A 26,444-nucleotide genomic window follows, 5' to 3' on the forward strand; every position below is an offset into this window, starting at 1 on the left:
CTGCAAATTCTAACCCTAAGATATTTCTCTACAATGCTTGCGAGAAAAAAAAACAAACATACTAAATCTGCAAGACATTTTGCATTATTTTCAAAGTTCCCTGTATTCTGATTCCCGTTGTCAAGGACAGGGATATAAAAACTAAATCCAATTTGCAAGGGTGAGAATTCTCGCTCACTGTTTACCCTATCAGTGAAGAATGATAACGATCACATTTTATATAATGCATTCCACAGGTGTGAGCAGCAGACAAGCCCATCACTTCCTATCTCGCATGCAGATGGCACCTGTACGCTACGTTCCCGCTGCGGAGTCATTAAAGCACTGGTTCATTTCCCACCGTAATTGGGTCCCCTTCCAGTCTTTTATGTCAAACACATTACTCACACTGGCATTCATGCTCACTTCTCTGCAAAACCCTTCTCTGGTGCGATCCTGCCTCTAAACGCACGTGATAAATATGTCAGCGTGCAATGCTGTCCTATTTCCAAGGACCATCAGTCACTGAAGTCCAGAGAACCTTTTCTAGCAGCCTTCTTGGGTTTATACCCATGAGGGTATTTTGTCGTGACTGCCCGGAGACTTATTACCTGAAATGGCTTTTGTTGAAGAGAGGATCTGGGGTTTCCCTAGTGCCTTTTTTTTTAGCTTCCTTCCATAAAAACGACAAACACGAGTCAGATTTTACATTTGTGTGAATGTGCATCCAGGGACATAAGTATTCTGACAGTGCTGAGTCCCATGGAGATGAGGGTTTAAGACTACCCAGTACCTGAAGATCTCTACCAGATGCAGGAGCCGTAGCTCAGTAGGGAGAGGCCATACCTAGTCCAATACCAGGCTGAATTAAGGGAGTGAACAGTCAGAAAAGACGTGTGTAAATAACTTCTATTTGAGGTAGAAAATTTTAAGATCATCAGAGCACCCAAAAACACCCTTTGATACCTCAGAAGAAGTAGCACTTAATTCTGTTTCATTCTCTTGATCTCCACGCAGTGGTACCTGGATGGTGAAGAAAATGCCAACAGCAAGAAGGTCAACATTTCATATTTTAGCCCTAGAAGGAAAAAGAAAACATGCCCCAGATCGGCACTAGCTAGGAGCAGAGAAACCCAGAAGCAAAGTTACTTTCTTTCAGACAACAGGCTGTCACAAAAGGAGGGTTTCAGAATTCTGTAAGCACAAGAATTGAGAAGGCAGATTTTTTTCCTCTCACCCAGGAGGACAAAGAGAAGAGTAGCTGATGCAGCTATTAGGGTAAAAGGAAGTTTGCTAAATGCTACAGACCAGGAATACACTGCGGGTGTTGTGTTTTTGAGCCAATTTAGATACTCAGATTAACTATGGACACGGTGTAGAAAATCCAAATTTCTACAAGTTCTGTGTTTCATTTGAAGTCCAAGATAGGTTCAAACTGACGGGTTTTGGGGGTACCTGGGTGTCTCAGTCGGTTGGGCATCCGACTTCGGCTCAGGTCTCGATCTCACGGTTTGTGAGTTTGAGCCCCGCGTTGGGCTCTGTGCTGACAGCTGGGAGCCTGGAGCCTGCTTCGGATTCTGTGTCTCCTTCTCTCCCTGCCCCTCCCCAACTTGTGCTCTGTCTCCCTATGTCTCTCAAAAAATAAATAAACGTAAAACATAAATCAATAAGAAAATATTAAAACAAAATTTTTTTTAACTGATGGGTTTTCACTGATGAAAACAGATGCCTCTGATTAATTGCTGCAGTATAGTTACACCCTCGTTGGGGGCGGGGGGAGTCAGCTATTGATGCAGAGGACACGAGCCACTCCCTACCGGCCAAACACTTGTTGGGTGGGCCAAAATAAACCCAATCTAGCTGCCTTCCCACCCCTCCGCCCAGATCCCAGCACCTAGTCTCAGTGACTGTGTGTATGCTGTGCTGATTTCCGTCTCTGGTGGATGTGAGCTCTGTAACAGATGGAACATGTTGGGCTAACAGGTAGCAGATGGCTATAATTGCCTCAGCCACCTACACTGGCCAAGTATCCTTTTTATTTGCATAAAATTTCTCCCAAATTCTGATGTGAGTAGAAATTTGTTTTTTCATGGAGACAGTTGTATGGCCACCATGATTGACGAGCATGTTGAAGAATAAAACGACCGAACTCGTTCTAACTCTTCACACCCGTCTCACTACACGCACCCACGCCCAGACACTCGCAGGCTTACACAAGGGCAAACGTGCCTGCACCATGGTGTTTTTCTCTGACACGTTGAAGGCAGCCTCAAAGAGTGAAGGAAAAAAACAATTGCAGGATCAAGGTCGGTTAGAATTTGGTTTGGCTCGTAAATCAATGGCCTAACCAGCAAGATGACTTCGGTGTTTGGCCAGGTCTCTGAGTTCGGGGGGGGAGGGGGGGGCACGTTATCCAATTATTGGTAACAGACATAAAGAACCTAGCACAATAGGTGGCCAAAGCTACTCAACATATCGGGGATAAATAAGGAGATGGGATGGGAATTGGCCAGGAGCCAACTGCAGAGATTCTGTAGTAACCTTTGAGACGCGGTCCTCCAGAGTTCAGCTCAAAGTACAAACCATTACTGGCATGGCAGACGAGGATTCCCGTCTCACGTGGTTCATCCTGTCATTCCTGGTCCATTCCAAGAAAGTCTAACGGCAGCCTAGATACTTGAGAGAGAGAAGTCATGGCTTGAACATGATTGATGGTTGTGTTGACACTTATGATTCTCCATGCTTACAAGTTTCAGGTTGAGGGCCAAGCTCCCTGGGTCAGAGAGGGAAAGAAAGAGCACAGGTGCTTCCAACTGGTCTAAAGCCCATGCTGCATGTCGCTCGCCAGGAAGCCCCCTACGCAGGCTACTCATCCATGGTTTACCACCTGAAACCTCCATTCCCAAAGGCACACTGGTACCCATCTCTGCAAAAAGGCATAAAAATCATTTTTTTATCAAAAAAAAATTTTTAATGTTTTTATTTATTTTTGAGATGGAGAGAGACAGAACGCGAGTAGGGGAGGAGCAGAGAGAGGGGGAGACACAGAATCCGAAGCAGGGTCCAGGCTCTGAGCTGTCAGCATAGAGCCCAATGCGGAGCTCAAACTCGTGAACCGTGAGATCATGACCTGAGCTGAAAACCGACTGAGCCCACCCAGGTGCCCCAAAAATCATTTTTAAATATAAAAAAAGTTACTGTTTTTATTCACCCATTTAAAACATACACATTAAACATCCACATAATTAAACATTATAAAGCTTATATATAATTAAGCTCAAAATAATAATTAAGCATTACTTTTATGTATAGTTACCCTAGGAAGATGAACTCACTTTCTGATTATCACTGTGGGTAAACAAAAGAGCTCTTGTACCAATTTTGCATTAATTAAAATTGCACAATTTATACAAACCTATGACCCTTCCCTTTATAGAGTAAAAAAGCAAATCTTTGTATTTCTTAAAAATGATTTAGGCATAAAAGACATCTTAACAGTGTCATTATTCTTTATTTGGTCCTAAACTTGGGAAAGGCAAAATCAAGAATAGTTATTAGAGGAGATAAGATATAAGTGTCTAAAGATAAGATATGTTTACAGGTGAATTGTGAAAAAGAACACCATGAGAAAACAACAATGATTATTATGCACTTAGTTTTTTTTCAAAATCGTAAGACCCTTTTCAAAAATGATTGAAGAACATGTGAAAAAGAGGGGCGCCTGAGAGGCTCAGTCAGTTGAGTGTCGGGTTCTTGATTTCGGCTCAGATTATGATCTCACGGTTCACGAGTTTGAGTCCTGAGTTAGGCTCTGCGCTGACAGCATGGAGCCTGCTTGGGATTCTCTCTCTTCCTCTCTCTGCCCCTCCTCTGCTTCTGCATTCTCTCTCTCTCTCTCAAAATCAATAAATATGAAAAATTTTTAAAAAAAGAATATGTGAAAAAGAGACATAACAGACTGTGTTGGTGACAAGGAGCTTCTATTTTCTTTTTTTTTAAATTATTTTTAATGTTTTTATTTATTTTTGAGACACAGAGAGAAAGAACATGAGCAGAGGAGGGGCAGAGAGAAGGGGGAGACACAGAATCCGAAGCAGGCTCCAGGCTCTGAGCTGTCAGCACAGAGCCCGACACAGGGCTCGAACTCACGGAATGTGAGATCATGACCTGAGCTGAAGTTGGATGCTTAACCACCTGAGCCACCCAGGTGCCCCAAGGAGCTTCTATCTTTTTGGGCACAGAATAATTTAATCATTTAACAGATAAAAGACCCAGATTTTACTTTCACAACTTTGTATGTTATTCATGTAACAATCTGTAGTAGATGAGTTATTGATATATCTTTACGTGTATGTAGTTAGACACACATAGATCTATAAGTATATGTATAGATAATAAGTTGAAAGCTTTTAACTGTAGCTTTAAATATTCTTTATCAGTATATTAAATAAAGCTGTATATATCATTTACTTTACCATGTTGGTTAATTGTGCCTTTTTAAATAAACCAAAAATCAAATCCATTATCTTGTTTATATATGTATAGTTCATTGTAATTATCATATACAGTACAATCAACTTTATTCATTATCATGTTTAATCAATGTAACTAACTCTTCTCCAGACAGAAGAGAACACCAGAGGACAAAACACAAAGAATTGCTTAGTAATTTCTTTGCTTTTTAAGAACACAGATTTCAGAAGCACTTGGGTGGTTCAGTCAGTTAAGCATCTGACTCTTGATTTCAGGTGAGGTCATGATCTCATGGTTTGTGAGATCGAGCCCCATGTCGGGCTCTGCACTGACAGCATAAGCCTGCTTGAGATTCTCTCTCTCCCTGTCTCTGTACCCCTCTCCATGCACGCGTGTGTGTGCATGTGCTCTAAATAGATAGATAGATATAGATAGATATAGATAGATAGATAGATAGATAGATAAGAAATTACAGTTCTTGATAACATAATCATCCTGACATACAGCATTCAAAAGTTTCATTAAACACTTAAAAATTCACTAGTACCTTTTTTTATTTAGTTGGATACAATTATATGCATGTGTATGAGTGTGTATATACATTTCTAATAATTTATGAAGACAGTAATGACTTATTTAACTCATAAAAACAGTACAAAAGATTCAGAAATTTTAAATCATAAGAAATTTAGTCTTGGTCTCGTACAAACCAAATTACTGTGCCGATATTATTTTTATATGGGAAACCTAATTTTAAAAACTCTAAGTCATACTCAAGGCTTCTTCTTCTTATCTTGTAACTATAGTAACAAAATCTATTTTGTAAATAGAGTTTTCAGTGTCCACAAAAGAAACACAAACAGCATAATAATTTTTTCCTGTCTTTACACGTTTTTTTGATAGTTAATCTGGACTAGAGATTCTTAAAGTGTGCCCCTAATGACAGGATGATTATTTCAGTCAGTAGCCACTACAATTCAGAATTTTCCCTGGTGTGATTGTGCCCGTTAGAGGAATAAGCACATGAGCTAAGGCAATGTGAGAAAGCAGGTGTTTATCTGGAGGAAGTGTGTGGGTTTAGATCAGTAAGATACCGTGAGAATGACAGCACTTTCCAAGGATGGCCCTGGGCAGCTTCCCATCCTCAGGCTTCGCCAAAGCCCTAATCATCAGAAATCAGAGGCCAGACAATACCTTCTGATTCCAACCAGACTAATCTGAACAAGGTAGTTCTCAGGAACACAAAGACGAGACTGATGATGAAGTTCTTATGAGGTTCTAAACTAGGAACCAAGTCAGAGTTTACCTGAACACCTTCTGAACTTCTCGGCCCCTGGAGCTGGTTCCAGAGCAGACTTGCCTGCTTATGCCCATTGTCTCGCTGTAGACTTTCTCCTCCTATAGACAATAGCACCTGCGACAAGCAGACGGCCCATGGGAATAGATATGAGAAGACCAGAAAACAATTTCCCAAAAGAACAATCAGTATCTGAGCAGACACCCAAAAGTCATTGCAGTTCCTAGGGGTGAGGGTGGGAGTATGACAACACCAGAGAAGGAAATAGGGGAAGAAGGGAAGAAGGAGGAGGGAGACAGGGAGAGAGGTAAACTTCTAAACTGAAAGGTGTCAGTGAAACACTGGAGCTCACTTTAACGTGAGCTTCCTTCCAGCCATGGGCAGTGCATCACTTCAAACAGCCAGAGACATGAAGGGTCTGAAATAGGCACACTAAAAGTCGTGAGTTGAGGGTTTCCCCCATCCAAGGCATCAAGGCTCTCGGATAGATAATATTGATGGCATTCGGTAGTTACGTGACAGCCATTGACCACTAGGAATGCATTTGTACTAGAACATTTCGGGGTTTATTGACTCCTTACGACAAGGCGGATTGCACAACCTGGAGAACCAAGGCCATCTCAGACGGTGCTACAGGAACTTTTTTATAGGGCTTGGGTTTGTGTTCAGTGATTTGGGTAATGGTTCAAAGGAGCAGGAGTTCACCCTGGTCTGGATGCGGTCCAGAACCAGCAACATTTCTGTGATTGGACGTCTTCATATTTTTAGCTAGAAGGCAAAAGGAACAAGGCAGGGCTAACGGTGTATTTGGTGAAGGGGCACTTATGGGTATGAGGCAGGAAAGCGGTATATTTGGCCATTTTTGTGGTTTGGACATTTGTTTTGTGCAGGCCGAGACAAGAGTGGAGTGATCTCATCTTTTGCCTCACCCTGTCAAGGTCACAGAATGACCTTGCCTGATGTGTCCTGTGGAACAGTTGGTATTCAACAGAACACCCTGACCTGGCCAGGAGTCTGTCCAACTGGCTCCCAGTTTTCAAAGCTGCTTTTTTCTTTCCCATGAGAAATCAAGGATTAGAGGAGCCCACTTACAAAAATGACCAGAGGAAAATCCCACACACTAAGAAAAAAAGAAAAATCCCAGGAATAATGAAATCTGCAGAAAAGAAAGAGTAAAAAAGGTAATTATAGGAAATAATATGACTTAGCTGTAAGTGGCATTGATGTGTTCTTAATAACATAATACCTAAATATTGATATTAACCAAAATTGCAATCTACCTATTTTGAAAGGAGAGAAGGGCATGTTGAAGGAGCCCAGTGGGGGAGCTAAGTCCTCATTTTCCACATTGCTAAGTCAACAGTCCTGCCAGAAAATGAAACATTGCAAAACTGTAATTATTACTAGGTCATTCGGAGATAGAGAGGTAATGTTTTGAGTCAGGCTGAAGGACTGAAAATGCTTTCCAGGGGAAATAGGAGGGCAGAACATAGAAAACTTGAACCATCCCTCACAATCATTGAAGAACTATTTGTTCAAATGTGTGTGTGTGTGTGTGTGTGTGTGTGTGTGTGTGTGTGTGTGTGTGATTTTTACTTTAAAACAATGAGTGAAAAGAGAAGACAAGCAAAGGAAGGGGCATGGAGCGGTAGGAACTACAGGGGACATTGTCTGGCCCACAGTGAGGGATGAGGCAGAAAATGAGCAAGCCCAGTTCAGCCTGTGCTGTCTTTCCACACAGGACACAAAGCACTTTGGTGACCACCTACATCCATATTGTTTACCATGGCATACAGATGCCATCACCAACTGCTGTGGCGGGCACCGTGGTGTGTGACCTTCACTCAGACCTTCCTTCCATCAGGCCTCAGTTTCTGCCCCCTTCCACCGGCCTCCTAACCAATCCCAGCCTGACTGCCTCTACGTTGTCATCATTTCACAGATCAAGACAGATCCTGAATGTTAGGCCCTATTTGAAAGTTTAATGTGCTCCAGGAATGCACAAAATGATTATTAGTGTTTGCCCAGTCGTGTTTTAGCTCAATAAGCTCCTGACAAACACAGAAACGGTGTGAACAATTGGCAGGAGAGTATCTTTCCATTTATTAGCTAAGAAAAAGGATTTCAACACATTTTGGAAAGCTAACACTAAATAGCAATAACCACCAAAAGAATTGATTTGACGCTGAATATAGACCGATGAGGAGGTAAGAAAATCTCCCCTCTATTCAAGGTTCTTGCTAAAAGGCCTTTGCCCTTGGATTTACCTTGAGAAGGCTGCACAGGAATAAAGGATTTTTTCAAAGACACACATCTTGAGAGAAAGGCTGCCGGAGAATGGGGAGGGAGAAACTGCTCCTTCTGTCTTTGCTGAATTGTCCTCTTTTGCAGGTCAGCCAGAGTAGTGCTAAATGAGATTTGCCAAAGGAAATCCTTGACATCAGAGTTTTAAAACCTTATGGTTTCCTATGGTGGCCTTATTCCAAGGATTCCCAGAGAGCAGCCTTACTCCAGGGAGAAATTAAGTTCTGGATCGGATTTCCTACTCTCTGGAAAGTACATACAGACACAAGAGGGAAGAAAATGCACATGTAAAAAGAAAATCCATAGTTTCATGGTCACTGTGTATTTTGCTTAAATATTGATTGCATTTGAAGAGCATTAACATATTTGCTACATTACAGAATGGATGGTCTTTGGTTTCACGGCTTTAAATCTCCTCTCCCCAGTAAGATCGAGGGGCTGGCTACGATTATCATCATCATCAAAAAAAATTCTGCCTCAGTTTCTACTCTGTGGATGATACTATGCTGGGCAGGAAAAATAAATCATGAAAACATTTAACAAACACCTGGGGCGATTTGTATACACATGTTGACAAGCATCACTATTACAACAGTCAACAGGTGGCAACAATCCAAATGTCCATTAGTGGATGAGTGGATAAGCAAAAGGTGGTCTCTCCATATAATGGAATATTATCCAGTTGTAAAAGGAAGGAGATCCTGATACATGCTGTAACATGCACAAACCTTGAAAACAGTATGCTGGGCGAAATGAGCCAATCACTACATTTCTGTTTACACGAGGTACTTGGAGTGCCCTCATTCATAGAGGCAGAAAGCAGAATGGTGGGTGCCTGCAGCTGGGAGGGGGAAAAGGGGGATGAGGAGTTAGTGTTTAGTGAGGACAGAATTTTAGTTTAGGAAGATGAAAACGTTCTAGAAATGGATGGGGGTGATGGTCACACAACAATGCGAATGGACTTGGTAACACTGAACTGTACCCTTAAAAATAGCTAGAATGGTGGGGGGGGGCACCTCAGCAACTCAGTCAGTTAAGTTTCCAACTCTTGATTTCAGCCCAGGTCATGATCTCACGGCTTGGGAGTTCAAGCCCTGCATCGGGCTCTACGCTGACAGTGTGGAGCCTGCTCGGGATTCTCTGTCTCTCTGTCTCTCTCTCTCTCTCTGCCCCTCCCCTGCTCACTCTCTATCTCTCTCTCCCTCACAATAAATAAATAAACATGAAAAATGGTTAAAATGGTAAATTTTATGTATATTTTACTACAATTAAAAAAGACAGTCTATGGGCAAGTCGTTTTCCTCCTGTGGGCCCAGTGATACCATCTGTGAAATAAATGTGTTGGAACAGATGGTTTTTGAGGATGCATCCAACTCTGTGAGTCTGTGTGTCTCAAACACTCCCTCCATCCTCATGGGTACAGCACCAAGTTGGGAAGATGAGATACGTGAGTAAAATGATAAAAGAACACTAGTTAATTTTCTACGTGCCCAATTAGTGATTTAAAAGAAAGGAATATGTGTCACTCCGAGGAGGGTTAGAGCAGAAACATGGAGGCCAGCCTTGTGGGGATAGAATGAGACAGTGTCCGTTTAGAATAGCATCAGACTTGAGTTTGGGCTCCATGCTAGAATGGTATGAGCACAGGTGAGCAGGACTTACCACACCAGGGTCCACGGAACATCGAGAAGATGTCACCGGTGGTGGTAGAAGTTTCCTGTGTCCCTGTGAGGAAACGTGGAACAAGGCCCATGGGGATTTTGAGGGAGTCTGAGTGGAAGACAGAGGACAGAAGGCCTGGCCTGTCCACAAACTGGCCGTGTGGCCTTGGAGAGTCACTTGAGCCTCAGTTTCTGCCTCATGACACCCAGGCTTCCTCCTCCGCAAAATGAAGATAGAGACCAGCTGACTTTGTCCTGCCTGCCCTACAGCTCCAGGATTCTGTCCACCTTCAGTCATCAAACTGTAGGGGAACTCCTACTGCCAGGCCCTGTACTGGACGTTGGGTCTCCAGCCATGACAGGTGGGAACCTTCCCTCTTGAGACTCACTTTCTCATAGGCAGCAGGAAATCTACAAAAGATGCTGTAAGAAAATCCATCCAGTAGTAACGTCCATAATAAAGTAAACTGAGAGCTTCTGGAGGCAATGCAACCAGAGGTGGAGGAGACTTAGCAAAAGTGTACATGTGGATTAAGACCCTTGAAGACCTGGACCCGGTTAGGAGAGGAGGAAAGGAATAGTATAAACACATGAATTCTAGAACCAAATGGATATTAAAACTCAGACCCTAGTGCTCTACACTTCCTCCCTGCCCTTCCTGCCTCTCAGTTCACCTTCCCAAAGTAGACTTCCCTTCTAGCAGTTTCTCCTGTACCCAGGAAACCCTCTATCCTGTGGTCATTGAGCCCACACACACCTTCAGCATATTTACAGAACATTCACCCCATTGAAATTGCACTTGGTCCCGAGGACAGAAGTTTCCCTTGAGCTCAAAAAGGGAAGCAGCTCATCATCCAGGTGGAGAGTGGAAGACACGTTGGTGTTTTTCCACTTTCCCATGCAGTGTCCCTACAAGAACCCTTCTGCTGTGACATAAAAATTCCTCCTCTTTAGAGGCCCATGCCATCTGGTGCTGACACGTTCTAGGTGTCCTTATCACTGCTCTGTTCTTCTGAGTATTCTCCGCCTTCTCTGAGGACCTGGAAACTGGCTCACAGTCTGTCCCCATGATCCTCGCCGTCAGGACAGTGTCTCCAGGTCAGCCTCAGCGTGGCCTTCCACACTGACTCTGCCCCACTTTTCACCACCACACCCCCTTTTCCTTTTCCATGCTTTCTCCACTCTTCTCAAGCCTGTATCCACCGCTGCACCTCATTTCATCGGATTATTCACTTTCTTCCCACATAAGTGAAAGCCTCCAGTCAGGAACTCCTTGGGCAGTTTTCAACGTTTATTTATTTTGGGACAGAGAGAGACAGAGCATGAACGGGGGAGGGGCAGAGAGAGAGAGGGAGACACAGAATCCAAAACAGGCTCCAGGCTCTGAGCCATCAGCCCAGAGCCCGACGTGGGGCTCGAACTCCCGGACCGCGAGATCGTGACCTGGCTGAAGTCGGACGCTTAACCGACTGCGCCACCCAGGCGCCCCTCCTTGGGCAGTTTTCAACTGTGCCACCATATACCATGTTCTGTTCTGCCCTCAGGATGGAGGAGGCTCATTTCCTCCCATGTCTCCCTCCAAGTTGTCTCTCCATCAGGTATTCCCTCTAAGTCCTCTATGCCTGTTGGCTGTTTCTCCTCAGCATATAACATGTCCAGACCCCAGATGTATTTCTTTTTTCTTTTAGCCATGTTTATTTTTTTTTAATTTACATTTTTTTTAATTTACTAGTTAGCATCTAGTACAGCAATGATTTCAGGAGTAGATTCCTTAATGCCCCTTACCCATTTAGCCCATCTCCCCTCCCACAATTTCTCCAATAATCCTCTGTTCTCCAAATTTAAGAGTCTCTTTTATTTTGTCCCCCTCCTTGTTTTTATATTAGTTGTGCTTCCCTTCCCTTATGTTCATCTGTTTTGTATCTTAAAGTCCTCATACAAGTGAAGTCATATGATATTTGTCTTTCTCTAATTTTGCTCAGCATAATATCCTCTAGTTCCATCCACGTAGTTGCAAATAGCAAGATTTCATTCTTTTTGATTGGCGAGAAATACTATATATATATATATATATATATATATATATATATATATATACCACAAGTTCTTTATCCATCCATCCATCAATGGACATTTGGGCTGTTTCCATACTTTGACTATTGTCAATAGTGCTGCTATAAACATTGGGGTGCATGTGCCCCTTCGAAACAGCACACCTGCATCCCGTGGATAAATACCTACTAGTGCAATTTCTGGGTCATAGGGTAGTTCTATTTTTAATTTTTTGAGAAACCTCCATACTGTTTTCCAGAGTGGCTGCACCAGTTTGCATTCCCAGTAGCAGTGCAAAAGAGATCCTCTTTCTCCGCATCCTCGCCAACATCTGTCGTTGCCTGAGTTGTTAATGTTAGCTATTCTGACAAGTATGAGGTGGTATCTCATTGTGGTTTTGATTTGAATTTCCCTGATGATGAGTAATGTTGAACATTTTTTCATGTGTCTGTTAGCCATCTGGATGTCTTCTTTTAAAAAGTGTCTATTCATGTCTTTTGCCCATTTTTTCACTGGCTTATTTGTTTTTTGGGTGTGGAGTTTGATAAGTTCTTTATAGATTTTGGATACTAACCCTTATCTGATATGTCATTTGCAAATATCTTTTCCCATCCCATGGGTTGTCTTTTAGTTTTGCTGATTGTTTCCTTCACTATGCAGAAGCTTTTTATTTTGATGAGGTCCCAATAGTTCATTTTTGCCTTGGTTTCCCTTGCCTCTGGAGGTAAGAAGTTGCTGTGGCTGAGGTCAAAGACGTTTTTGCCTGCTTTCTCCTCTAGGATTTTGATGGCTTCCTGTCTTACGTTTAGGTCTTTCATCCATTTTGAGTTTATTTTTGTGTATGGTGTAAGAAAGTGGTCCAGGTTCACTTTTCTGCATGTCGCTGTCCAGTTTTCCCAGCACCACTTGCTGAAGAGACTGTCTTTATTCCACTGGATATTCCTTCCTGCTTTATCAAAGATTAGTTGGCCATACGTTTGTAGGTCCATTTCTGGGTTCTCTATTCTGTTCCATTGATCTGAGTGTCTGTTTTTCTGCCAATGACATACTGTCTTGATGATTACAGCTTTGTAATACAGCTTGAAGTCCAGATGTATTTCTAATTACTGAGTTCCCCCTCATCCCCTAGTTTTATGAGAACCATGTATGCTTCCTCCATTCCTAGATACTCCTCAACAGCCCCCCCCTTAATATTATTTTTCCCTGTCACTCCACAAAAATTGCCCTCAGTAATGCCTTCAGTTACCTTATACCAAACCAAATGGATACATTTCCATCTTGTCTTATCATTGCCTCTCCCTTAACACTTGATTCTGTGGACCTGAGGGCCACCATGTTGGTTGACTACAGCGGGCACCACCCACACAGATTGGGATCTGAATTGGTAACTCCAGGAGTTGTGCCCTAAGTGAACTCTGGATGAACTTTCTTCCCTATTGAAAACTTCTCCTTCTTGGTCTTCTCTCATACTTCTCCTCCCTGGTTTTTCCACATCTCTTTGAGTGCCCTTTCCTAGTCTCTGTCCAGGGCCCCCTTCCTCTGCCCACACTTAAAATCTGGTCTGACCATGGGCTCCTTCCTTGGCTTTCTTCTCTTCACTGTGGAAAATGATCTTGGAATTGATCATTCCCCAGTGACCTCACACTGAAGCCTTCTCAGTCTGTACCCCCAGTGCTGACCTCTCTCAGGTTTTAGAACCATTATTCCTAACTATCTCATCTTTTTACCCTTAGACCCACAGATGTAAACTTTCCTCACTTTCGTAACAACCAAACTCTGGGATAGTCTTCATATTAATTGTAAATATGAGAACAGTGAGCTCACTGTTAGATATAACACCTGTTCTATTATTTGGTTCATCTTTCCATATGGACAACTCTGTATATCACATAAAGAATGAATTTAGCATCAGAAGACAATTTAATTAGAATTCAGGCTCTACCATTGCCCATGGAATTTGGGTAAAACTTAATCTCTGGTATTAAATCACTCTGCCTAGAATTCCAACTCTCTTCTCCATCCATGATGAGTGGACCTTCACCCATGCCCAGTGCTTATTACTGCCTCCATACCTGCCCTCTCCAAATGAAAACACCTCCCCTCTTCTCTTCACCCACGCAAGTAGATGGGCCCAGCCTTCAGTTCCCACACTAGAGTCCATCTCCTCCCCTAGCCACTCCTAGCTCCTAGGAGCTAGATGTCACCTCAACCACTCAGGCTATCACATGACCCTTTATGGCCCTGCCCTGTTATTTAACAGTTTCATCTGTACCTGTCGTGTCTTCCCAGTGTGTTATCCTCTTAGCCATCTTTGTGTTCTCCACAAGGGTTCATACAGAACTAAACACAGAGTAGGTACTCAATAAATATTTGCTGAACACACTTAAGTGACACGGCCAAGCAGAGAAGGAGAGGTGGATGACCAGCACATTGAGAATTGGCAGAGAGAATGTCCTCCTCTAGAAGCTCGGGGAGATGGCCAGCTGACTCAGCATGCATGAGTCCCACGGGGCCTATAAGCTTTAGCGACTGGCGCTGTTGCAACTTAAATTTCTGCTGAGCAGGGTCATAAATATTAACATGAGAGCCTAACAGTGAGAATGGCTCCTTCTTTCCACACCCCAGACTTAAGAACAGAAATATTTGCTATCACATCCAGAGTATAATAACAATATATTACTGGGTATTGTGCTTATAAGAAAAACACATTTTCCAGAAAGTGTCATTGTTTATCTTGAAGCAGTGGATAGAAAAATGACCTTTAAGATTTCTGGGACAAAACCCAAATAGCTACTAAATTGGAAACCTATTTAATGGCTAAGACGGCTTACCTCCAGATTAATTATGGAGGCTCTGCCATTTCAAGATGACATTAGGAAGGAAGCATGTCACCAACTGTGATCAATGGGTGGGACGTGACTCTTGGCTCCATTCTTTTCAAATACATAAATTGAGGTTTGAAGAAAATTTGAGCTTACTTCTGCCTGACTAAAATAAAATCTGTTTAGCTAATTCCTCGGACTTGTGGATTGTGTGGGCATCTATATATCTGCAACCTCCCTTCCCCAGGTATGTTCAAAATGTAGAAGAGGAGTCATTTAAAACCTAATGCTTCTTGCCTTGGTTTCTCACCAAAACTAAAAATAAGAAGGCAAAAGAGAATAAAGTTGACTCAAAGAGGGAAATTGGATTTTGAGTAAATAAGATATCCAAAAACCGATAAAGGAGACATAAACGAACAGAGGCGATTCTTCAGTGTTTTTGCCATCCCCTGGGAAAAAAAAAAAACTGTCTGGAACCTCTCATAAATCATATTACCACTCTTTTCTTATTTAGCTTTTCTTTTTAATCAAAGTAATACATGCACCTTGTCTGAAGTGTCAAATAGTTCTATGTGACTTAGTAAGAAACACAGCCACCCAATTTTCAGATTTTTTTGTTTCTTTTGGCATTTGTCTGCAAACCTCTAGAGACATTTATTTGCTACTCGAGGGGTCAGCAAACGTTTCATATAAAGAGTAAAATAGTGAATATTTTGGGCCACAGAGACCATATGGTCTCTGTTGCAGTTACTCAACTTTGCTGTTAGAGCACAAAAGCAGCCACAGACTGTATGTAAACAAATGGGTGTGGCCGTGTTCCAATAAAACTTAATTTACAAACACAGACAGCTGGCATGTGGGCAGTACTTTACTGACTCCTGGGCTGCTCCCTGAATTTCCAGTTTTAGTCAGTCACTATGAGCTGAATTCTTACCGTGGAGGATGAGGATTAGGCTTTTTCACGGGCGACAGCTCCCCTCCGCACACTTCCTGTGCCACCGTCCTTCCAATAAGATGCTTCACTAACTTTGCTTAAATCAGTATCTGGTGTTTGCATTATCACAACTGTCTGCCTGCTATTCATAGCCAAACCATATAATATAAGTATGTTTCCTTTCTTGAACAGTATCTTATTTTTAGAGATAATAATTATCTTACTTTTCTATTGTTTAACTTTCTAGGAATTGATAATGTATGCAAACTTAAATTGTCTCCCAATTTTTTTTTCAACGTTTTTTTATTTATTTTTGGGACAGAGAGAGACAGAGCATGAACGGGGGAGGGGCAGAGAGAGAGGGAGACACAGAATCGGAAACAGGCTCCAGGCTCCGAGCCGTCAGCCCAGAGCCTGACTCGGGGCTTGAACTCACGGACCGCGAGATGGTGACCTGGCTGAAGTCAGACGCTTAACCGACTGCGCCACCCAGGCGCCCCTGTCTCCCAATTAAAGTCTCTTCTCAATATGTTTTCACACATATAAAATAGTCTTTCCATTTCATTTTCTTGAAGATATCTATCCAGAGAGTTCTGGCCAGAGAGGCCAATGTCATTCTCCATCTCCCTTCTCCATCATTGTACAGACTTGACCTTGACCTCTAGATTGGGTAGAGCTCCTCTTATCTGGCTTCCATGACCTCCTCTTCCTTGGTCTATTCTCTTTTTTTTTTTTCCTGGATCTATCTTTCTGTAGCTTTCTGAGAAAGGGTGCATACAGGTTACATTTTCTAAAACATCACAAATCTGAAAATGTCTTTATTTGCCCTCACAGTTAATTGAGGTGAAGACTGAATATACAATTCGTGATTGGAAATTATTTCCCTTCAGAATTTTGAAGGAATTTTTTAGTTGTCCCTTGGGTTTTCTTTCAAGAAGTTCAACTCTATTTTAAGTCTTGATCCTTTACTCAAATCCAGTGTTTTTCGCTCTAGAAGCTATTTTTTTTTTTAGGTTATTTATTTTTGAGAGCGTGAGCGGGGGAGGGGCCGAGAGGGGGGGAGGGACAGAGGATCTGAAGCAGGCCCCATGCTGACAGCAGAGGGCCCAGTGTGGGGCTTGAACTCACAGACCATGAGATCATGAGCTGAGCCAAAGTTGGACGCTCAACTGACTGAGCCACCCAGGCACCCCTCTCTTTAGAAGCTTTTATTCTCAATTCTCTTCCTCTATTTCCTGGAATCTCCTAAATATTACTTGGTGTGGGTCTACTTTGACCCTTTGTAGTAGGTACTCACCGGGTCTTTAAACCTAGACATCCATTCTCTTCAGCTCTAGGACATTTCCTTGAACTGACTTTGGGGGCACAATTTCCTCTCTTTCATTTTCTATTCTCTCTTTCTGGAACTTAAATTCGGATATCAAACCCCATGACCTGATTTCCTAAGTTTCTTATCTTTTCTCTCATTTGCTCAACTTATTTTGTCTGCTATTGCCCCTAAATCTTGAGAGATGGCCTCAAATTTATATTTCAGAATTTCTCATTGGGTTTTGAATTTCTTTGTAATATCTTTAATTTCCAAAAACTCTCTTTTTTTTGTTTTAATGTTCCTTTTTCTATAGCATCTGTTCTTGTTTCATGAAAGTAATATATTATCTCTCTGAGGATTTTTTAAAAATTTTTTTTAACGTTTTATTTATTTTTGAGACAGGGAGAGACAGAGCATGAACAGGGGAGGGTCAGAGAGAGGGAGACGCAGAATCTGAAACAGGCTCCAGGCTCTGAGCTGTCAGCACAGAGCCCAACGCAGGGCTTGAACTCACGGACCACGAGATCATGACCTGAGCTGAAGTCGGCCGCTTAACCGACTGAGCCACCCAGGCGCCCCTCTCTGAGGATATTAATGATAATATTTTTTAATTGGTTTTTCCCTACTCAGCACCTATTCAAGTAGCTTTTGTTTGTTTGTTTGTTTTTCTTCAGTCTTCTGTGTTTGAGACATTTCTTCAAATGTCTGATGACCCTTTAGCACACCAATTAGAGAGTGAGGCACTAAGAGTATGACTGAAACCTCAGCGCCCACAAATGCGACCTGTCACCTGTAGGCTTCACTGCCTGAGGTGTTTTTGAGGGGAGCCTCTGACATCATCACTAAGTTTTTTCTCTTGGGCCATTCAGAAGGTCCAGAAAAGCATTTTCTACTCTTGCCTGGAGGGTAGGCACCTAGTTATCATTGTGCACAGCTGAGGAAGAAGAGGGCTGTAGGGTTTCAACATTCAGTGTGTAAGCTTTAACTTAATATCCCTGTTTTCAGTACAGAACCACTACCTAACTTATGCCTAGAGAACCCCAGAAAGATTCTCTGCTAAATCCTCTCCAGAGAACAAATCTTGAGTCTTCTGCCCAAATGTACAGTTGCCTGGTACAGAGATCCAGGGACTTAACTGTTTCTAACAAACTCCCAGTGAGCTTTTCTGTTTTCTGCTCTACCTTCAACCCATATTCAGTGGTAACTCTTGCCATCAATTGCTTAACTTTGGGTTTTTTCCCATGGTAATTGGGTTGCTTCTCTTCCCTCCCCAATGGGCTCAAGTTTGTTTCCTTTGATTTGCCATCACTGAAGATGGTTCAGTTGCTTTTCAGCTTCCAAAACATGGTATCTTCTCCTCCATTCTTTGTTCTTATGTTTTCATGTATTTTAACACTTTACCCTCCTCCCTGTGGGACTTAGGAAGAAAGCAGTGGTACATGTATGTGTTCAAGTCACCGTCTTTAATAGGACACCTCCAGAACATCCGTTTTACAGGAAGTTTGAAGTAGAAAAGATACTTTTTTAAATATTTGGTTTATTAAAACTAGAGTGTTGGCATCATTTTTCATTTGCTTTTCAGAAGGATTAACTGGTTAATTAAGGAACTCAAAAAGACTTCTCTCAAACAGTGAGCTTTTGCTGTTAAAACTAATCCCGTGTTTTAAAACTGTGTGATATTTCTTCCTCCCCCAACAGGGGGAGTAATTTCCTTCTTGCTTTAAGACCGATGCCAGGAGAGGGGTGCCTGGGTGGCTCAGTCGGTTAAGCGTCGACTTTGGCTTAGGTCATGATCTCACCGTCTGTGGGTTTGAGTTCCACATCAGGCTCTCTGCTCACAGTTCAGAGCATGGAGACTGCTTCGGATTCTGTGTCCCCCTCTCTCTCTTTGCCCCTCCCCTGCTCATACTTAGCTCATGCTCTGTCTTGCTCTGTCTCTCAAAACTAAATAAATGTTAAAAAAATTTTTTAAGTAAAAAAACTACAAAAAATAAATTAAAAAGAAAGAACAATGCCAGGAGAGAACATAAAATTATATTTAGTTACATGTGAATTGTATATCATAGGATTATATATAGATAATTTTAGAATTACAAAAATAAACCTATGTTCATTGTAGAAAACTTGGAAATATAAGATAAGCTTAGAAATCAACCATATTTTCTCAACGATCACAGAAAGCTTAGCCTTTAACAGCATGTTGTCCACATGATATACATGCAGAGTAAATAACGAATATACCTACACATCTGTATCATTTTCAATTAACGTTTTTAAATGGATCCAATTTTTAAAGTTTGATACATGCCTAGATTTTCTGAATGACTTCTGCTGTGTAAAGAGGAACACTTCAGTGGTGAATTTAAGTTTGTTCGTTCTTTGGGCTTATTTGTTTGCTGAAGAATGCTGAGTCTACTGTGTATAGTTAAAATTCAGCCGCACACCCCATTGTCAGACACAATCCATTTCACAGCCATTCGTGCCTGCATGAAACCCCTTCTCTTGCCTTCAGGCTTCAAATTGGAAAATCATCTTATTTGACCTGAAGCCTTCAGTTGAGGTGAAAATGTTGTTAATTGCTCTGGTCACAGACAGAATAGTGGTAGGAATAAATAACCAGAAAATTCATGAATTACTTTTTTTGATATTTTGAACCTGTCAGTCATCTTTCCAACCTGGTGAAAATATGTAGATAAAGCGCCATTCTTGGACTTCTTACTTTCATAGATGTATTTGGGTTTTACAAATCCTGCTTTGCCTACCTCTGAACCACTGTATAGTCGTACGTACAAAACCTATGGTTAAGACAAAAAATATTCCTTCAACAACGTACAGCTTCCAAAATGTATTCGCATTTATTACTTATGCTTTCATTTAACAAACATGTATTGAGATCCTGTTTCTTGCTTGACGTAGCGTTTACTGTCCTCTCCTGAACATCTTTCTTAGTACAAGAAGAAAATTCATCATCAGGGAAGAAAGAAAAAGCAGGGAGGAAAAAACCAGATTCCAAGAATATGGCAGGAACCCAGTCCCAAGAACCAAGGGGCTTAGGAATAAGGAAACAGCTACATGGGAAGCTGGCCTTTAGACTACGGGGATCCTGGGTCTGATTCAGAGCATGACCAGCAGTCAGGATGGGGTACCTATTGCCCTCATCTGTACCAGACTCTAGGATGGAATTAAACATGTAGGTGGCATCTAATGGAGATGTGAAGATTTCTGAGACTCCAGGTACATAAAACTGGGTAGGAACAGGTATTACCCACCAGGTCATACTTCTCTTTATTGTATGCAGAGATCAAATGGAAATCATGATCTGGTTTCTAAGATCTAACACAAACGAGAAGAATGATCCGGGTTGACATATCAGAGACAGGCGCATTGACTACAAATAAGAACAGGCAGCTAGATACTTAGCAGCAGAAGAGATAAGCAGTAAGGTGTGAGGAGTCACACATCCAGGCCATTCCTCTGGGACTCTGTCCTGCAGAATCTAGCTCTTAGAATCAGGAGAGTTTCTTGCAGACCAGTCAAGAGCGGCGAGAGACACCTGAGCTAGTTAGCTCATACCCCACATTCTTGAGACTGTGGGGAAGATAAACTCACTGCTGACATCACACTGTTGATGGCTTTGCCCCCCCACACACACACTGCCTTCTCATCTCATTAGCACAGTGAGTGTTCACACCCTGCAGTGTGGATGTGATGGGTGTTAATGAACATCACCCATCTGTGTAGCTCGCGTGATTTTTTTTTTCTAATAAATCTAGGGATAGGCTGTAAGCAAGTGCAAATGGGGGAGTGCTGGTTGGGGGCACCGGAGAAAACGAGGCACATGGAGTAGGCGTCCGACTGGTGAATCCGAAAGGGTCAGAAAGTCCCTGAACTGGTTTAAGGTGTTAGTGCCTAGGTGTTCGGACACTTGCGACTCTGGATAGTCTTGCCTACATTCAAATCAGGCTCATTTTTAAACGAAGCAGATGGCACGGCGTGTAAATTGTAGGGACGCTGTTAACCTTTGCAAATGGGCTTCGTGGTCCGAATGGATAATTACGTATCTCTTCCCATTAGGAGTTACAACCTCATCAAGATGCTACATCCCACTCTTAAGTTTGAATCTCCATGTGACAAGAGGGATTTATTGTGAGAGGGTAGAGGGAAAGACGACTGTCACTATCTCTCTGGAGCAGAGTGATGATGGTCAGGAAAGAACAGCTCAAAGGAATAAGACATCTCTCTGTTAATGCAGCTTACCAATTCTGGCCTATATTTTCCAAGTTGTCAGTAATCAAAGCATTAGGAAAGGGACGATAACCTCTTCTCCTGAAGGATTTCTTTTAATAACTTCTTAATAATGTGCCGTTTCTGGTTGCATATAGGCTATTCCTGAAGAATCTAAGATCTAAGGTACTATTTGTCAGCATTGGCTATTTGTCGATGAGCGGAAAGACTGATGAATTGGCTATTAACATAGATAAGAAAGCATATTGATTAAGTCGACTTTGTATTTAGTAATATGCTAGACGGCAACAATGCATGGAAAATACATTCTGCAACGAAGAGCTACTTTTCCCTTTATATTCCATTAAGACTTCTGCATATTTTATTCCGGCAAAATAGATCCTGGCCGTGATGAAAAAGATCATGATGCTGTGCTCAGATGTCTTCACCATAAAAGCGAACTGGATGGAAATTTTTAAAACTTTCTCCATACACAAATAATCATGATATCACAATCCTTTGTCTTTTCATTATCTCCAAAGGTCCTTCCATTCATCGTCTTAAAAGCCTTGTAAGTAGAATCATTTCTGCTGGGTAGAGCTGCATTTATTACATATTTAAACTTTATTTATTTTTGAGAGAGCGACAGAGAGAGTGAGCAGGGGAGGGGCAGAGAGAGAGAGGGGGAGAGAGAGAATGTCAAGCAGGCTCCAATGCAGGGCTCAAACTCAGAAACCATGAGATTATGATCTGAGCCAAAACCAAGAGTCAGAAGCTGAACCGATTGAGCCACCCAGGCGCCCCTGCGATTACATATTTAAATGAACACGGTCTCCCTTCACCTGGTGAAGGCATCCGTGTTGCTTTAATCTCCTGAGTGTATAGCACCCAAGCTTTTTTATCTAAGCCAGCTGCATTGGAGGTGCTAATGATGTACCTCCCTCCCAGGGCTGCTCTCCATTTCTCCCTGAGCCTCGTCAACCACTGGCTAGGGTTTGGGAGACCACATTCAGATCTTGCGGAATGGATAGCCTCATTCTGTCTAGAAATTTTGTCTGTTTTCTTTTTTGTGTTGCACTGGGCTACGGAAAACCACAGGTAGAGATGGATCCCGGATGGAGACCTGAGGCCTAATAAGTTAAGTGTTAGCTGCCTACCATGCACCACCCCACTGCCAGACCCTGAAATGACAATGAAGCTGAATCAGACACGCTGAAGCTCCTACGGTCTAGACTCTGACACAGGCAAAAATTAATGTAGTACCTGGTAGAAAGTTAAAAGGATTTGTTTCGGGGGGGCCTGGGTGGCTCAGTCGGTTAAGCAACTGACTTTGGCTTAGGTCATGATCTCACCGTTCGTGGGTTCGAGCCCCGTTTCGGGCTCTGTACTGACAGCTCAGAGCCTGGAGCCTGCTTCAGATTCTATGTGTGTGTGTGTGTGTGTGTGTGTGTGTGTGTGTGTGTGTCTCTGTTCCTCCCCTGCTCATTCCCTGTCTCTCTCTGTCTCTCAAAAATAAATAAACGTTTAAAAAAATTAGGAAAAAAAAGGATTTTTTTCAACAACCTCTTAATAAGGTGCTATATTGTAAGTGATTTCTGAGGTATTCATCTAAGATTCTACTTGTCAAGGTAGGCTCTTTGCTGATGAGGGAAGAGACTGACAAATTGGCAGATTACCTGATATATATGTGTTCAGAGTAAAGAGAGGTTCTTTCTAATAATGGGAGGAACATCTGAATGAGGATCCACTCGAACGAAAGCACTGAACAAAGCCACAAAGAAGACCAGAAGGCAGGACAGGTAGTAAATGTGGCTATACATGGTGTACTTGGTGTGGAGAAAACAGGTAGGAGCATGCAAGCTGAAGCCCAGGTTGGGGAATTTGGACTTCTTTTGGCAGGTAATGAGAGCTGTTGAAATTTTTTTCAAACAGTGGAGTACAAGGGGGGCAGACAGCTTAGCAGAAGGAAGTCGGGAATTCTAATCAAAATGTTTAGGGTTTAGGATTCAGAATCCAGAAAAAGAAACCTCTCAAGACAGCAAGGGGGGAACTTGGCTGTGATACAGACAGCTCTCCAGGGTCATAGCACCAGCAGGACTAGAGGTTGAGCTGGGGGGTGGATAGGGGCTAGCAGCAGGGGGATGGAGAGGGGACAGAAAGTAGCTTTCCCAAAGCAAAAGGAGGTTTTTTTTAGCCTAGTACATCATCATGGTCAAATTTCTCAAACAAAATTATTTTTCCCATTTAAAGGAAATGATACATATTCTGTATCCAGATTAGCTCCCCAAAGCAAAGTTGGGCTGATGTATAAGTTAGATCCATTCTCTCAGCAAAGGAGCAAAGTCCCTTAAGATCCTAGATGGAGAGAATTCATGCATTTTCCACAATGTATCCAATGCAGTCACCAGGCAAAAATAATCTCTTAATGTTTTTTTTGACATGCTAAGAATAAATTTCCCTAATTTTTAGATGCAGTGTCTCATTGTGGGAACACATCTCTGGGAGAAAAGAGGGAGAGAGGAAATAGACAGATAAGAAAAAATATATAATAATTTATAAATCACAATAGAATTCTAGCTGAGATTTACCAAGAGAACTGTAAAATTCTTGCAATTTGGGGGGGAACCATCAGAAAAAGGAATTAAGCCTTGTGACCAAATGCCTACATTTCTGCTCTGTCCTGCCCACTGTTGGACACTTTGAGGGAAATTTAAGAAACACATGCAATAAGAAATATTCCTGCAACAGCTTGGCGGCCATAACCTACTAAATTTTTGGTATAAAATAGTAACACACTTCTAGATGTATACATTTTATGCTTATCTTTAATCTCTCCAGGATAACTGTTTTCTATATAAACTTATCATAACTTTAAAACTGGATGCCAAAGAAACAGACTTCTCTCAAAGTTGTGCTTGAGCACATCCCTTTTAGTTTGTTCTGGAATCAAGGAGTTAATGTGTTGCTTCAATACAACAATACAACGAAAGAATACAATAGAATGGTGCTGACATTCTTTTGGGCTTCCATAGTCTAGTTATATATTAGTTAATTCAACTTTATCTCTCCTTTCTTATTCCCAAGCCCTCCATCCAAGCCATTCACCTAGCTGTTGCCTCAATAAGCATTGTTATTGGTTTTTTCTTTCTTCCTCACCTTCAACTTTTGTTCATAGAACAGCAGTGTGTGTGCCCGTGCACACACACACACACACACACACACACACACTCCCCTTTCCATTTTCCAAAGTCTACCCATCCTTCATGGCCAGGCTGAAACTTCCTCCTGAAATCTTCTCCAAAATATGCCAAACCATTTTGATCTCTCCCATGTCTGAGTCCTATAAATCAAATGGCTGATGGCATTCATGTGACTATCAAACATGATGACATCATTATTATTACAGTCACCATGTTGGTGCTTGTCCAATCAATGCTGTAATGTCAGGTGTATTGTCTCCATTTTACAAGTCAAGAAACTGAGGTTCAGAAGGTTAAATAACTGTCAGAAGTCCTGTAGCTACCAAGTCATAGGAACAGTCACGGTTCAAGCCAGCAACTACTGGCTTGGAGATCCGTAGTCTTTCCTTTTGTGCCACTTGGCTTCCCAGTCATGGATTTCCTTGTGCTATTATTTAACAATCTATTTTGTTCATGACTCTAGAAGGGGGTAATTCTTTGGAAAGCCATTGCCTCATTGCCTACTTTTCTCTTTGCTGCACCCGTATAAACTGTCCAGTTAATATTGAAGGAATTCAATTAAAATGAATTCCTGTCATGCGGGCCTTTATCTCAAGTTCCTCCTCTTTATTTATAGGTGGATTATCACCATCACCTCTAACTCTTTTTAAAGAATTGCCTCTTCCTTGATTCCATGTGAATTGTTTTCTATCCACTTACTAACTGAGACAGTTACCATCTGTGTCCATTATATAAATGTGAGACCTTAAAAACACAAACATTTATGGGCCAGAAATTAGGGCAGGGTAAAATACATCACTAGAATTGTAAAGAGGAGGCAGGTTGGAATAGCCATTTCCCTCGCTGCTGCCCACGGAGTCAGCCTTTTCAGCCTGCCTGTTCCTAAAGACAAGAGTAAGACTTAGGTGTCTCTGAAGTCCCATTCATCTTCCAAAAGAAGGCACTGCATCGTAAGTATCATACACAGGCAACAACCAAGAGGTGGCAGGTGAACAGAAATGGACCCTGGTATACCTTGGGAAGTCATCCATACTGCCTTACTCAAATATCACTTCTTGTGGCCTTCCCTGACCAATTTTTAAAAATTATAAATCCTACCACACGCATGCCATACCCCTCCTCCTTGGTTTGTCTTTTTCCATAGCTCATGCTCGCATCTGGCATCTGATGCATTTCACTAAGTTGTTTGTGGCCCTTCTCCTCCCACTGGAATATAAGTTCCATGCGAGTAGGGACTGAAGTCTATTTGTTTTATTCTTTGTCAGATACCCGGCACCAGTAACAATGGGACACAGAGGAAGTGCTTAAGAATATTTGTTGAACGAGTGAAGTAAATTGTAAGCAGAACACTTAAGGGTGTTGAGAAGCCACCTTAAGAAAAACTCAGTCTTCCTTTGTTTCAACACCAGATGTACAGGGGGGGTTCCCTCTACCAAACAGTTCTCCATAAGAGCATCTGGGTGTCCTACAATTCAATTCAATTCTGACTCTGTCTACCTGGGGAGAGTACCACCTCCCATAGGTTAGGGGCTTGGTCCCATAAGACTGCCCTCCCCCAATGCACTTCAGATGTCAACCACAAGTCCATTTGTCACCTGTGCTTTTGACCAATCAGCTATGAATTGGAGCTTCCCACAAGCCCTTTTCAAGGTCCAAGAGCAACTCACAGAACTCAAGAAACAGTTTCCTTTCTGTTTACCAGTTTCTTATAAATACGTTATGATAAAGGAAATGGATGAACATCCAGGTGGAAGAGATACATACAGCAAGGTATGTGGGAAGGGGCTCAGAGCTTCCATGCCCTCTCCAGGGGGTTCCACTCTCCCAGCACCTGTTCACCAACCCAGAAGCTCTCCAAACCCCATACTTCTGTGATTTTTATGGAGTCTTAATCACGTAGGCGTGATAGATCATTAACTCCATTCTCCTCTCTGGAGAATGGGAGGTAAGCTGAAAATTTCAAGCTTCTAATCATGGTTTGGTCTTTCTGGTAACCACCTCCGACCCAGGAGCCCACCAAGAGTCACTTCATTAGAAAAAAAAAAGATACTGCTATCACCCAGGAATTTCCAAGGTATTTAGGAGCCCTTGGGTCAGGGATGGGGTCAAAGACCAAATATTAGAACAAAAGATTTTCCTAAATCTCTTCTTGCTAAGGAAATTACAAGGATTTTAGGAGCCTGTGTCAG

The 26,444-nt window shown here is 42.1% G+C and overlaps 1 protein-coding gene across 1 annotated transcript in view; it reads left to right on the forward strand.

Annotated features, from left to right (window-relative positions):
- Positions 1–26,444, forward strand: part of CNTNAP2 (contactin associated protein 2) — a 1,382,613-nt gene that overhangs the window by 1,278,168 nt on the left and 78,001 nt on the right. The window lies entirely within an intron of this gene.

Source organism: Prionailurus viverrinus, chromosome A2, assembly GCF_022837055.1.
Source record: "Prionailurus viverrinus isolate Anna chromosome A2, UM_Priviv_1.0, whole genome shotgun sequence".
In the NCBI taxonomy this organism is placed as follows: Eukaryota; Metazoa; Chordata; class Mammalia; order Carnivora; family Felidae; genus Prionailurus; species Prionailurus viverrinus.